At 40.2% G+C, this 12,758-nt stretch overlaps 1 long non-coding RNA gene and 1 pseudogene across 4 annotated transcripts in view; one reads left to right on the forward strand and one right to left on the reverse strand.

Moving 5' to 3' along the window:
- The window catches only part of LOC309634305, a 138,437-nt gene that overhangs the window by 60,899 nt on the left and 64,780 nt on the right, over positions 1-12,758 (reverse strand). The gene's annotated exons all lie outside the window — the stretch shown is intronic.
- On the forward strand, positions 9,577-10,406 carry LOC309634245 (large ribosomal subunit protein uL30 pseudogene; annotated as a pseudogene). Its single transcript has one exon. The product of its transcript is annotated as a large ribosomal subunit protein uL30 pseudogene (transcript).

Raw genomic sequence — 12,758 nt, forward strand, 5'->3', positions numbered from 1 at the left:
GCACATTTTTTAATATGGTTGTTTTCATTTTTGTTGTATGAGTTCTTTATATATTTTGGATACTAACCCCTTATTGGATATATCATTTGCAAATATCTTCTCCCATTTATAGGTTGTCTTTTTGTTTTATTGATGGTTTACTTTGCTGTGCAGAAGATTTTTAGTTTGATATAGTCCCATTTGTTTATTGTTGCTTTTGTTTCCCTAGCCTGAGGAGACATATCTAGAAAGATATTGCTAAGACCCATGTCAAATAGCATACTGCCTATATTTTCTTCTAGAAGTTTTATGGTTTCAGGTCTTACATTCACGTCTTTAATCCATTTTCAGTTAATTTTTGTGTATGGTGTGAGACAACGGTCATTCCATTTTTTTGCATGTGGCTGTACAGTTTTCCCAACACCAATTATTGAAGAGACTGTCCTTTTTCCACTGTATGTTCTTTGCCCCTTTGTGGTAAATTAATTGTCCATATATGCACAGGTTTATTTCTGGGGTCTTGATTTTGTTGTCTAGAGACATTTTTGCTTGTCAGGGCTACATCCAATGGGTAGAGAACAGAGATGCTGCTCAACATCCCATAATGCAAGACACAAGAAAAAATTATTTAGCCCAAATGTCAACAGTGCTGAGGTTGAAAAACCCTGGTTTTGAATCATGGATGTTTTCTGACCTTCATCCTTTATAGGCTTATTTTATTTTATTTCTTTTATGTTTATATTGATACCTTGAAAGGCAACACCCATTTAAAACAAAAGGAAATGGTTTACCTTATATCATAACAATAATGAAAAAGTCCCAGCAATTAAGAAGATGTTCCAATAGTGTTTACTCATCTCCACTGAGGGGGTCGTGTAGAATGGAGAGCTTGGAGATGGGGAAGGAGTTACTGCAACACAGTCAAGAGTCTAATAGTTTGAGATTTCATTTTGTTCCTGAATTTGAGGCTACCTAAGGATTTGCCAGACACTTCCAGGGCCTCACAGCCTGAAACAATGTTTTGGAAAAGCCAAATGTAAGGATGTATGATATCCTGTTTGCTAGGAGTGAGCAGGACCACACTACAGCCTGAAAAGATCTTGGTGGACTGGATTATGTGATTCTCTTCTTGCAACCTTCAACGACTCTCCACTGCACCCAGGACAAAATACTATGCCGTTCTCCTCCACCTGGCTCCTACCCATCTCTCCAACCACCTCATCTCCTGGATTTTACCCCAGTCATACTGAATTTTTTGTCTTCCCCAGGATGTAACACTCCTATCATGCTTCCTCTCTTGTTTTTTAAAAACGGGAACTTTCTTCTGCCTGCAAGGTCCTCCACTCCACTTTTCATCTAAGCCCTAGCATTCTCCAAGACTTACCTCAAGTATCAACCACTTTCTCACCCTTTGTCCAACCCCCCAGCTCGAATCTGGTGCCCCTCTTGTGACCTCCCAGAAGCCCCTGTATTTACTGCCAATATAACACCTGCCCCTGTGGTCCTGAATTTCAACTAGTTGCCCATTGTCTCTGAGAACTTTTTTTTTTAATAGTTATTTATTTGGCTGCACCGGGTCTTAGTTGCATCATGCAGGCTCTTAGTTGCATCATCGGATCTAGTTCCCTGACCAGGGCTGGAACCCGGGTCTCCTGCATTGGGAGCGTGGAGTCTTAACCACTGGACCACCAGAGAAGTCCCTGTCTCTGAGCACTCTGAACAGTTCCCTGTTCAACCCCTCTACTGCCTACCAGACCGAGGGCAGGGCTTAGGTCCCTAACAAGCTTTCAAGGACGATTGGGGAAAAGAATAGAAGAAAAGTAGAGAAGAAAGGTAACAGAAAGAGAGCGAAGAAAAGAAAGAGAAAAGAAGCAAAAAAGAAGAATGGAAGGAGGGTAGCAGGGAGGGAGGGAAGGAGGGCAAGGGATGGAGGACAGAAAGAGAAAGAAGGAGGGAAGAAAGCAGATTGGGAGGGGAAAAGGAGGAGATGGGAGAGGAGGGAGAGAGGAAGGAGAAAAGAAAGGAAAAGGAAAGGGAGAAGGAAGAGCTGTGTTCTTGTTCCTTGCTCAGAAAAGGTTTCTCAGATCTTGCAGATTTAAGACCAAACCCTGCATTAACACTTTTTAAGAATCACATAACTCTTTCACAGCACTCACTACATTGGTAATTTTAGATGTATTTGCATGATTATTTACTACGATTTGCAAGCTCCATGAGGTCAGCATCTGTGTTTTCGCACACTATTGTGATTTCAGTACACAGTGTGTCCATAAAAATTATTTGCTAAATAAATGAAAGGGTGGGCAGACTAACGGAGAAGCACCAGCAGCTAATCTTATTAATAAAAAGTCAGCCTCTTTGTTTTTTAGAAATATATCTGGGAGTTTGGATTTGGTTTTTTTACCTCCACCTGAATTTGTCCGTATTAAAACAACTTCCTCTGGTTCTGGGTAGAACTCTTCGAAAGCATTCAAGACAGTGGCATATACATTCTCACTTTAAAAATTAATCCCAGGAGCAATTTATTACAGGGAAATTTCCTGGACTCCAAGAAGCACCTTGAAGTCAGGAGATGATTAATTTGATATAACTAAAGTGCTGCAAACATCTGCTCCCTGTTGACATCTGCCTCTCATTAGATTACAGCCTCCACCCCCCCACCCCCCGCATCTGGGTGGTGGGAGGAGGGGGGGGAGCTGGCTTCTGTGTTGATCTGGTAACTATAATTATATGGTAAGCTCGGTGGCCCTGGTGCCAGCTCAAGGCCCTGGTGCCAGCCACCTGGTGGGGGATCAATATAAAACTTGCTCTATTGCCTTATGTTCCAGATCCACCCTGAGCACTCTGTAAGTCCTCCGTCATTCCTACATCATAGAAATAAAAAGTAGAAATGAGTTTGGCGAGCACATTTTCATCTTGTAGCCCAGGTGAAGCCTGCGTGTGGATGAACCCAAACCCTCGGTTGATTCAAAGAAACAAATCAATTCCATGAAAAATCTTCTGAATCTATTATTTTGGCATCGGGTTTTGTAAACGCTCTTTAATTGATATCTCTTACTCCATTATCCCCTTCCCACTGGTTCCACCTTCAGCGCAATTGTCCTGAAACCTGTCTCTGACACTGAGCCACCCTATTCAGAAACCTCAGAGGCTCTGCCTCATCCAGGAGCACATACCGCCTTCCTAACCTTGACGTCTAAGCCCTCCACTGCTGCAATAACCTAACTTCCATCCCAGGACTCTACTTCAAACAGCCTTGTCTTTTGTCATCCAGTGTGACTCTTGCTTCCAAATTCTGCTTGTGCTCTTTCACCTTTACACCTTAGCTTATTAATTCCATGTAAAGCCCAGATGCCATATAACACCATCTTAATACAGCGCTGTGTTGAAGCAACATCAACCCAGACCCAAAAAATGTAAAATTAATTAAATCTCTGGCAGTGTTTCATAAAAACACCAAAAGGGAGAACATGCTCACAACACACAGAAAAACGTCCTAAAACCTGTCTTTCCCCATTCTTTTCTCTTATTTTTTCCCATGCATCAAGGCTGACACAAAGTCTCTCTCCTCCCCAGCTCTCAGTTCCTACTCCGAGGTTGCCTTCGAGCCCACATCAGGTTCTTTTGTCTCCTTGCTAGACTAAGCTCTTCATATCTATAGCATGTCAGCCTCCCTGGCTTCTTTGAATTTTCCTGTGAAAGCCCCAGAGCTAATCCAACAAGCAAAAATTCTTCCTCATTAGAAGACAGGGTAAGAGGAAAAGACTGAAAAAAAATGTTATACACTTTGTCTTATTTCTGTCACACTGACAATGCACACTCTGCCTGGAATGCCCTTTGCCCATTTCTAGTCATTACTACCCCACTCGACCACCACAGCCGAGAACAAAAGATCCTTCCTCCTTGAAGATTGCATGATGCTCCCTTAGAGAACTTTGCACGTGATGTCTTGACTTTTAGCTTTTGGTGTAAATATCTTATTTTTACTTTTGAAAATTAGGACTCAAGATCATCTGGCAAACCCTTATTTGCCTTTCAATACTCACCTAAGTATCCCTTCCTTGGAAATGACTTCCTCACTTTCTTCCCATCCTTGCTTTGGCCCTCTCTTTGATGCCGTAGAAACCAGCAATAACTTGACATATCACAATGAACTTCAGTGGATATCTTCATCCATTCAGGCTGCTATAACACATTACCATGAACTAGCGAGCTTGTAAACAACAGAAATGTATTCTTCACACTTCTGGAGTCTGGGAAGTCTAAGATCAAGGCTCTGGCAGCTTCAATGTCTGGTGGGAGCCCTCTTCCTGGTTCATAGGTAGTTATCTTCTCATTGTGTCCTCACATGGTGGAAGGAGCAAGCGAGCTCTCTGGGGTCTCTGTTATAATGGCACTAACCTTGTTCATGAGGGCTTCACCCTCACAATCTAATCACCTCCCAAAGGCCCCACCTCCAAATACCAACACACTGGGGATTAGTTTTCAACATGTGGATTTGAACAGGACACAAATATTCAGTCTATAGCAGTAGATTTTTTACTTATCTGTATTGTCTCACTCCAAATACATGTATACCTTGGAAACAGAGAAAGCTCTCATGCCTCTTACACCCCCAAACTTATCCAAGAACTTGGCCAAAGGTAGGTTCTCAGAAAATGTGTATCTGGTGACATGTTTGCTAGTTTGTGAGTTCCCCACAATATCTAGTGCTGTGCTTTACTCATTGTAGGGGCTCAAAAATTATATCTGGAATTGAATTAAGTGTCTCTGGAACATTCAGCTTGATTGAATTTCATTTTTTTTGACATAATTTGTCTGCATGGTAGTCTAATGTTTTCAAAGATAAAAAATGGTGAAGGGAAAACAAAAGATTAAAAAAATAAACTGGTTTGACCAGTTTCTTTCCCTCTGGATACAAAGCCAAGCTTGGAGCTTTGTCTGAGGAAATCACAGTCTCAGGCAAAAGCTAATAGGCTGAGTGTGGGTCCTTCTTCTGTAACCTGCAAAGCTGCAAGACCTTTTATTTCTGTATTAGAATATTCTATTAGGCTCATGTGGCTCCTTTGGTTAATGGTGACAGAAAATGTGACTCCAGGGCCACATAACTGCAAATACTATTGGCCTAGAAGCTGGAACAGATTGATACAATTGGCAAACCCCACCTATGTTGCTCTTTGTAAGAGGGGGGAGAAAATACAGTGATTAAACTTAATCACTCTTATGCATTGTGCAATTAATCTCCAGCACCCCTGGACTGCTCTCCAGACTCTGTAACTTACACCTAACCCACAGAGATGGGCCCATTGACTATGCTTCCAGTGTATAATGGAGTCTACACACAAAAATTCATTAATTCTTTTGAAATTCAGTCCTTCTCCTACAGCGGAGTGGGAGCTTGGGGGGAAAAGGATACATTTTCTTTGGCAAAGCTTTTGAGTCAGAAGTTCAGGATAGAGTAAGCCTGAGCAAAACAGATACCATTGGTTGCCTAGGCATGCCCTTAGTTCCAGCCCCAGGGATGGGTCATGAACCTATTCCCCTTGACAACAACTGGTTTAGATGATGGCATGGATGTAATTCAAGCCAATGAAGTGTGAGAGAAAATCTCCTGGAGAATTTTAGGAAAAGCTTTCCTTAAAAAAAAAAAAAAAAAAAAGATACTTAGGAAAACCTGATCTCTCTTTTTCTGCTGGACCTTGTCATGCCTAGCTGTGATATCTACAACTGCAACAGCCATCTTGCAACCAAGAGAGAATTTAGCCTGAGGACAAGGACAAAGATGGCAGAGGCGAAAGAAACAAGGCCCCAAATTCTTGATATTGTGCTGCTGAGTAAACAACACTGGTCCCTGTTATCTCTAAATTTCTTATAATATGAAATAATATATTTCTTTATTGGGTAAGCCACTCAGAATTAGTTTCCTTTGCTACCTGAGGCCAAAATAATCTTAATACATTTGGTTTATTGAATTGGCTGAAATTTTTGAAGATTTTTTTTTAAAGCATAGCCCTTCTACCTGCTACATCATAACCAACAGGTGAGACCCCCATACCTGCTTTGGCCATTCACCCTCATATCCCTGGTCCCATAGTCCTGCTGTGGGCAGTGTTGCTGGCCTTCATCCTCAGCTTGGCGACCCATTGATTAAATGGTCTACACTGAACTATCGAGTCTATATGGCCCCTTAACTGCATGCCCAAATCACACACCACCCTTCTCTCCTCCCTTACACTTACAGAACACTCACTTGCTAAGCCAGCCCTCTGACATCTCTTACCAGAAAGAGAATCTAGACCATATGCAGGTAGAGGCAAACTTCATGATCATTGCCATGTCCACCTATTCCATTTATTAAGTTCCTGAACACAACCAGCACTTAGTTAAACTCTTAGTGAATTAAGGGGACAAGTTGCCCGACCTCCAAGTGACTTCAAGCTCCAAAGAGCCATCCTTCAGACAACTACCTAGGTATTCCTATAGAATGCATCCATTTATCTATTTCATTTATTCAGCATTTAGTGAACAGTTAATCTATTCCATGCATCCTGCTTGGCCTTGGGGATACAACAATGAACGAGCCTTTTACTCATTCAACAAATGAGTGTCCACTTTGTGCCAGTCAAACACTAGGAATAAAATTGTGATGGAAAAAATATGTGAAATTTGCCCAAAAGGATCACCTATGGTAGAGATAGACATTTATCATATATTCACCAAAACACTGGGTGAAGGGGAGAAATATAGCAAGAGAGAACATTCTAGGCAAAGGGAACTGCAAGTTCAAAGGCACTGGTGCTGAAGGGGGAATGCTGCAATTCAGAATATCAAAGCCAGGGTGACTGGAGCACAGTGAGCAAGGGGGAAACTGTTTCAAGATGTGGCTGGACACAACTGACAATAGTCAAGACATGGAAGCAACCTAAATGTCCACTGACAGAGGAATGGATAAAGAAGATGTGGTGTATATATATACAATGGAATACTACTCAGCCATAAAAAAGAGTGAAATAATGCCACTGGCAGCAACATGGATGGACCTAGAGATTATCATACTAAGCAAAGTAAGTCAGAGAAAGACAAATATCATAGGATATCACTTATATGTGGAATTAAAAAAATGATACAAATGAACTTATTTACAAAACAGAAACAGACTTGTAGACATAGAAAACTAACTTGTTTCCAAAGGGGAAAGGTCGGGGGAGGGATAAATTAGGAGGCTGGGATTAACATATACACACTACTATATATAAAATACATAAACAAGGACCTACTGTATAGTACAGGGAACTCTACTCAATACTCTGTAATAACCTATATGGGAAAAGAATCTGAAAAAGGATAGGTACATGTATATGTATAACTGAATCACTTTGCTCTACACCTGAAACTAACACAACATTGTAAATCAACTATACTCCAATATAAAATAAAAATTCAATTAAAAAAAAAAAAAAAAGATGTGGCTGGAGAGGAAGGAGGTAAGGACTATGTCACAAAGTGCCCTTTATACCATATTAAGGAGTTTGGACTTTTTCCTAAAGGTCCTGATGTGACACTGGAAAATTTTAAGCAGGATAGTAAACTGATCAGACTTTTGCTGGAAGGGCCAAGCCTGGAATCATGAAGACTAGTAGAAAAATAAACATAAAGTGAGGAATGACTTAACAAAGGTCATGGCAAGGGGAATGGAGAAGAGAGGATGGGCAAGAGACATCAGGTAGGTGGGATCAGCAGAAGATAACAGCTAAGATGCTATTGGAGGAAGAGTTGAGGAAGAAGGATGAGGAGGCAGAGGTGATTCCCAGGTTTCAGGGGAGTCAATTTGAGTAGGAGCGGAATTAGAGTGCATTTAGTTAGTGATATATTGTGTCCAAGGCGGGGGATCCAAGGTAGATGTTAAGATATACATGTCTGTGGCATTTTTCACAGAACTAGAACAAAAAATTTCACAATTTGTATGGAAACACAAAAGACCCCGAATAGCCAAAACAATCTTGAGAAAGAAAAAGGAGCTGGAGGAATCAGGCTCCCTGACTTCAGACTATACTACAAAGCTACAGTAATCAAGACAGTATGGTACTGGCACAAAAACAGAAACATAGATCAATGGAACAGGATATAAAGCCCAAAGATAAACCCATGCACATATGGTCACCTTATCTTTGATAAAGGAGGCAAGAATATACAATGGAGAAAAGACAGCCTCTTCAATAAGTGGTGCTGGGAAAACTGGACAGCTACATGGAAAAGAATGAAATTAGAACACTTCCTAACACCATACACAAAAATAAACGCAAAATGGATTAAAGACCCAAATGTAAGGCCAGACACTATAAAACACTTAGAGGAAAACATAGGAAGAACACTCTATGACATAAATCACAGCAAGATCCTTTTTGACCCACCTCCTAGAGAAATGGAAATAAAAACAAATATAAACAATTGGGACCTAATGAAACTTAAAAGCTTTTGCACAGCAAAGGAAACCATAAACAAGACAAAAAGATAACCCTCAGAATGGGTGAAAATATTTGCAAACGAAGCACCTGACAAAGGATTAATCTCCAAAATATACAAGCAGCTCATGCAGCTCAATATCAAAAAAACAAACAATCCAATCCAAAAATGGGCAGAAGACCTAAATAGACACTTCTCCAAAGAAGATATACAGATTGCCAACAAACACGTGAAAGGATGCTCAACATCACTAATCATTAGAGAAATGCAAATCAAAACTGCAGTGAGGTATCACCTGACACCGGTCAGAATGGCCATCATCAAAAAATCTACAAACAATAAATGCTGGAGAGGGTGTGGAGAAAAGGGAACCCTCTTGCACTGTTGGTGGGAATGTAAATTGATACAGCCACTATGGAGAACAGTATGGACGTTCCTCAAGAAACTAAAAATAGTACTACCATATGACCCAGCAATCCCACTCCTGGGCATATACCCTGAGAAAACTATAATTCAAAAAGAGTCATGTACCACAATGTTCATTGCAGCATTATTTACAATAGCCAGGACATGGAAGCAACCTAAGTATCCATCGACAGATGAATGGATAAAGAAGATGTGGCATATATACACAATGGAATATTACTCAGCCATAAAAAGAAATGAAATTGAGTTATTTGTAGTGAGGCGGATGGACCTAGAGTCTGTCATACAGATGAAGTAAGTCAGAAAGAGAAAAACAAATACTGTATGCTAACACATATATATGGAATCTAAAAAAGGTTCCAATGAACCTAGGGGCAGGACAGGAATAGAGACGCAGATATAGAGAATGGATTTGAAGACATGGGGAGGGGGAAGGGTAAGCTGGGATGAAGTGAGAGAGTAGCACTGACATATATACACTACCAAATGTAAAATAGACAGCTAGTGGGAAGCAGCTGCATCACACAGGGAGATCAGCTCAGTGCTTTGTGACCACCTAGAGGGGTGGGATAGGGAGGGTGGGAGGGAGACACAAGAGGGAAGGGATATGGGGATATATGTATACATATAGCTGATTCACTTTGTTATACAGCAGAAACTAAAACAACATGGTAAAACAATTATATTCCAATAAAGATGTTAAAGCCTCTTTCCCGGCTGCAACCATGGAGGGCGCTGAAGAGAAGAAAAAGAAGGTTCCTGCTGTGCCAGAAACCCTTAAGAAAAAGCGAAAGAATTTCGCAGAGCTTAAGATCAAGCGCCTGAGAAAGAAATTTGCCCAGAAGATGCTTCGAAAGGCAAGGAGGAAGCTTATCTATGAAAAAGCCAAGCACTATCACAAGGAATACCGGCAGATGTACAGAACGGAGATTCGCATGGCTAGGATGGCAAGAAAAGCTGGCAACTTCTTCGTACCCGCGGAACCCAAATTGGCATTTGTCATCAGGATCAGAGGTATCAATGGTGTGAGCCCGAAGGTTCGAAAGGTGTTGCAGCTTCTTCGCCTCCGTCAGATTTTCAATGGCACCTTTGTGAAGCTCAACAAGGCTTCAATTAACATGCTGAGAATTGTGGAACCATACATTGCATGGGGGTACCCAAACCTGAAGTCAGTAAATGAACTGATCTACAAGCGTGGTTATGGCAAAATCAACAAGAAGCGAATTGCCCTGACGGATAACGTGTTGATTGCTCAATGTCTTGGCAAATACGGTATTATCTGCATGGAGGATCTGATTCATGAGATCTATACTGTTGGAAAACGTTTCAAAGAAGCAAACAACTTCCTGTGGCCCTTCAAATTGTCTTCTCCACGAGGTGGAATGAAGAAAAAGACTACCCATTTTGTAGAAGATGGAGATGCTGGCAACAGGGAAGACCAGATCAACAAACTTATTAGAAGGATGAACTAAGGTATCTACCATGATTATTTTTGTAATCTGGTCAGTTAATAAACAGTGACTGCTTTCAAATTGAAAAAAAAAAAGATGTTAAAAAAAAGAAAAAGATATACACATCTGAAGCTCAAGAGAAAAATCTCGATAGGAAAAAGAAAATTGAGTTCCACAGCAAATAGGTGGTACAGAGAGGTAGAAATGGATATCACCCAGAGAAAGGATATAAAGTGAAAAAAGAGGCATCCTCATGAAAATCCCTGAGGACAGTCTACATTTATGGGGCCTTGGGCAAGAGTACCAATGGAAGTCCCCATGCATATGGTTAAACACTTGAAAGTTAAACATCAAATTAACAGGCTGTGAAAATGTTTGATCCTGCTACTTTTAAAATTATATCTTTGTGGGACTTCCCTGGTGGCACAGTGGTTAAGAATCCGCCTGCCAATGCAGGGAACACGGGTTTGAGCCCTGGTCCAGGAAGATCCCACATGCCACGGAGCAACTACGCCCATGCACCACAGCTACTGAGCCTGTGCTCTAGAGCCCGTGAGCCACAACTACTGAGCCCACGTGCTGCAACTACTGAAGACCGTGCGCCTAGAGTCCATGCTCTGCAACAAGAGAAACCACTGCAATGAGAAGCCCATGCACCACAACGAAGAGCAGCCCCCGCTCACCGCAACTAGAGAAAGCCCCCGCACAGCAACGAAGACCCAATGCAGCCAAAAATAAATAAATAAATAAATTTATTTTAAAAATAAATAAAATAAGATTATATCTTTGTAATAATACAGCTTTAAATGTGTAAAATAATGGTTTTAGATGACTAAAATTTGGCAAAATATTAATAAGCTGACTGAGTTCAATTATTATTTTAAAGGTCTGCATGTTCCGTTGGTAGGCCAACAGTGTGCAGTGTGCAAAAAATTCATACACACTTCATGAGTTATTATCAATTTGTTCCCTGAAATTTATTTTCTTGTCTTCACTTCAAAAAAATCACAAATTATGTTTTTATAATCAAGATTCTCATATAATTCATGTTCTTTTCACAGTAGTGCCAAAATAGAAAACTGAGGCAGTAGCAATTGGAAATGTCCAAAAAATTGTTAAAGTAATGCTTCAATTCAGAAATGAATTGTTAATTTTACATGTTATGTTCAAACACTGTAATATACAGAATATACAAACAATATTCCAGAATATTTTAACTTCATTATCTCTGAGAGTAGTATCTAGATCTATAGAGCAATATAAAAATTCAGTGTCATACTTCACACTCATTACACCTAAACCTGCATATATACAAATTTAAGAGAAATATGAGTTAACAGTACAAAATGTTTCCCTGCTTCTATGTGATGCTACTGTAAATTTCACATTAATTCAAGAATATTTCTAGAACTCTGTATCAGAAAGTGAAGAAAAGCAAGAAAATGGACACTTGGTACTTTGGAGATACAATACTTCATTATATAAGAATGTATTGCATTCATGTTATCTGAGAGGAAAGGTCTGACACATTAATTAATTTGTCTTTCCTCTTATCTAAGCACTTTTGCCACTCAGATCCTCCCCATACTCCAAAGCAGTGTCCATCTCTGGCTTCCTCAGCAGCATAACCCACACACCATTATGGGACTTGAACTTAGAGGTCTTTTGCTTAGAAGCCATGGTTGAAAGACGTAGGGAAGGATTTCCCTGGAGCTTAAAAGTGTTAGTCATGAGAGTAATTGGTTAAGGTTATAAGACACGGTATGCCTCTGCTGAGAACTGGATACCAAATGGTAGAGGTATCCTTGTGTCCTTCAATAAACATATTGGGAGGGTATGATACATGGGACTTTCTAAAGGATGCTGTTCAGGCCAGGGCTCCCTGTTGCTGAGTCTGAAGAGTGGACCTGTCCAAGGAGAATCAATGGCTAAAAACTGAGTGGAAAGAGGGAATCCCATGAAGGAGTTTGAGGTGAAAGGGCCAGAGGAATAGAAGGAAAATCAAAAGTGGTATTGCAGAAATCAAGGGAAGAAGGATTTCCAAGGAATCACCAACAGAGGCAAGGGTTGCAAAGAGGGAATAAATAATAAATAAATAAATAAAAAGTAGGACTTTACAGAGAAAGGTAAATATCATATGTCACTTATATGTGGAATCTTAAAAAATGATACAAATGAACTTATTTACAAAACAGAATAGACTCACGGACATAGAAAACAATCTTATGGTTACCTAAGGAGAAAGAGGGGGGAGGGATAAATTAGAAGTTTGGGATTAACAGATGCACACTACTGTATACAAAATGGATAAGCAACAAGGACCTACTGTATAGCACAGGGAACTATATTCAGTATCTTGTAATAACCTGTAATGGAATAGAATCTGAAATTCTGAAATATTTTTTCTGAATACATATTCAGAAAGTTATTTCTGAAAAT

This window comes from Balaenoptera borealis (assembly GCF_965194805.1).
Source record: "Balaenoptera borealis genome assembly, chromosome: 8".
Taxonomy (NCBI): domain Eukaryota; kingdom Metazoa; phylum Chordata; class Mammalia; order Artiodactyla; family Balaenopteridae; genus Balaenoptera; species Balaenoptera borealis.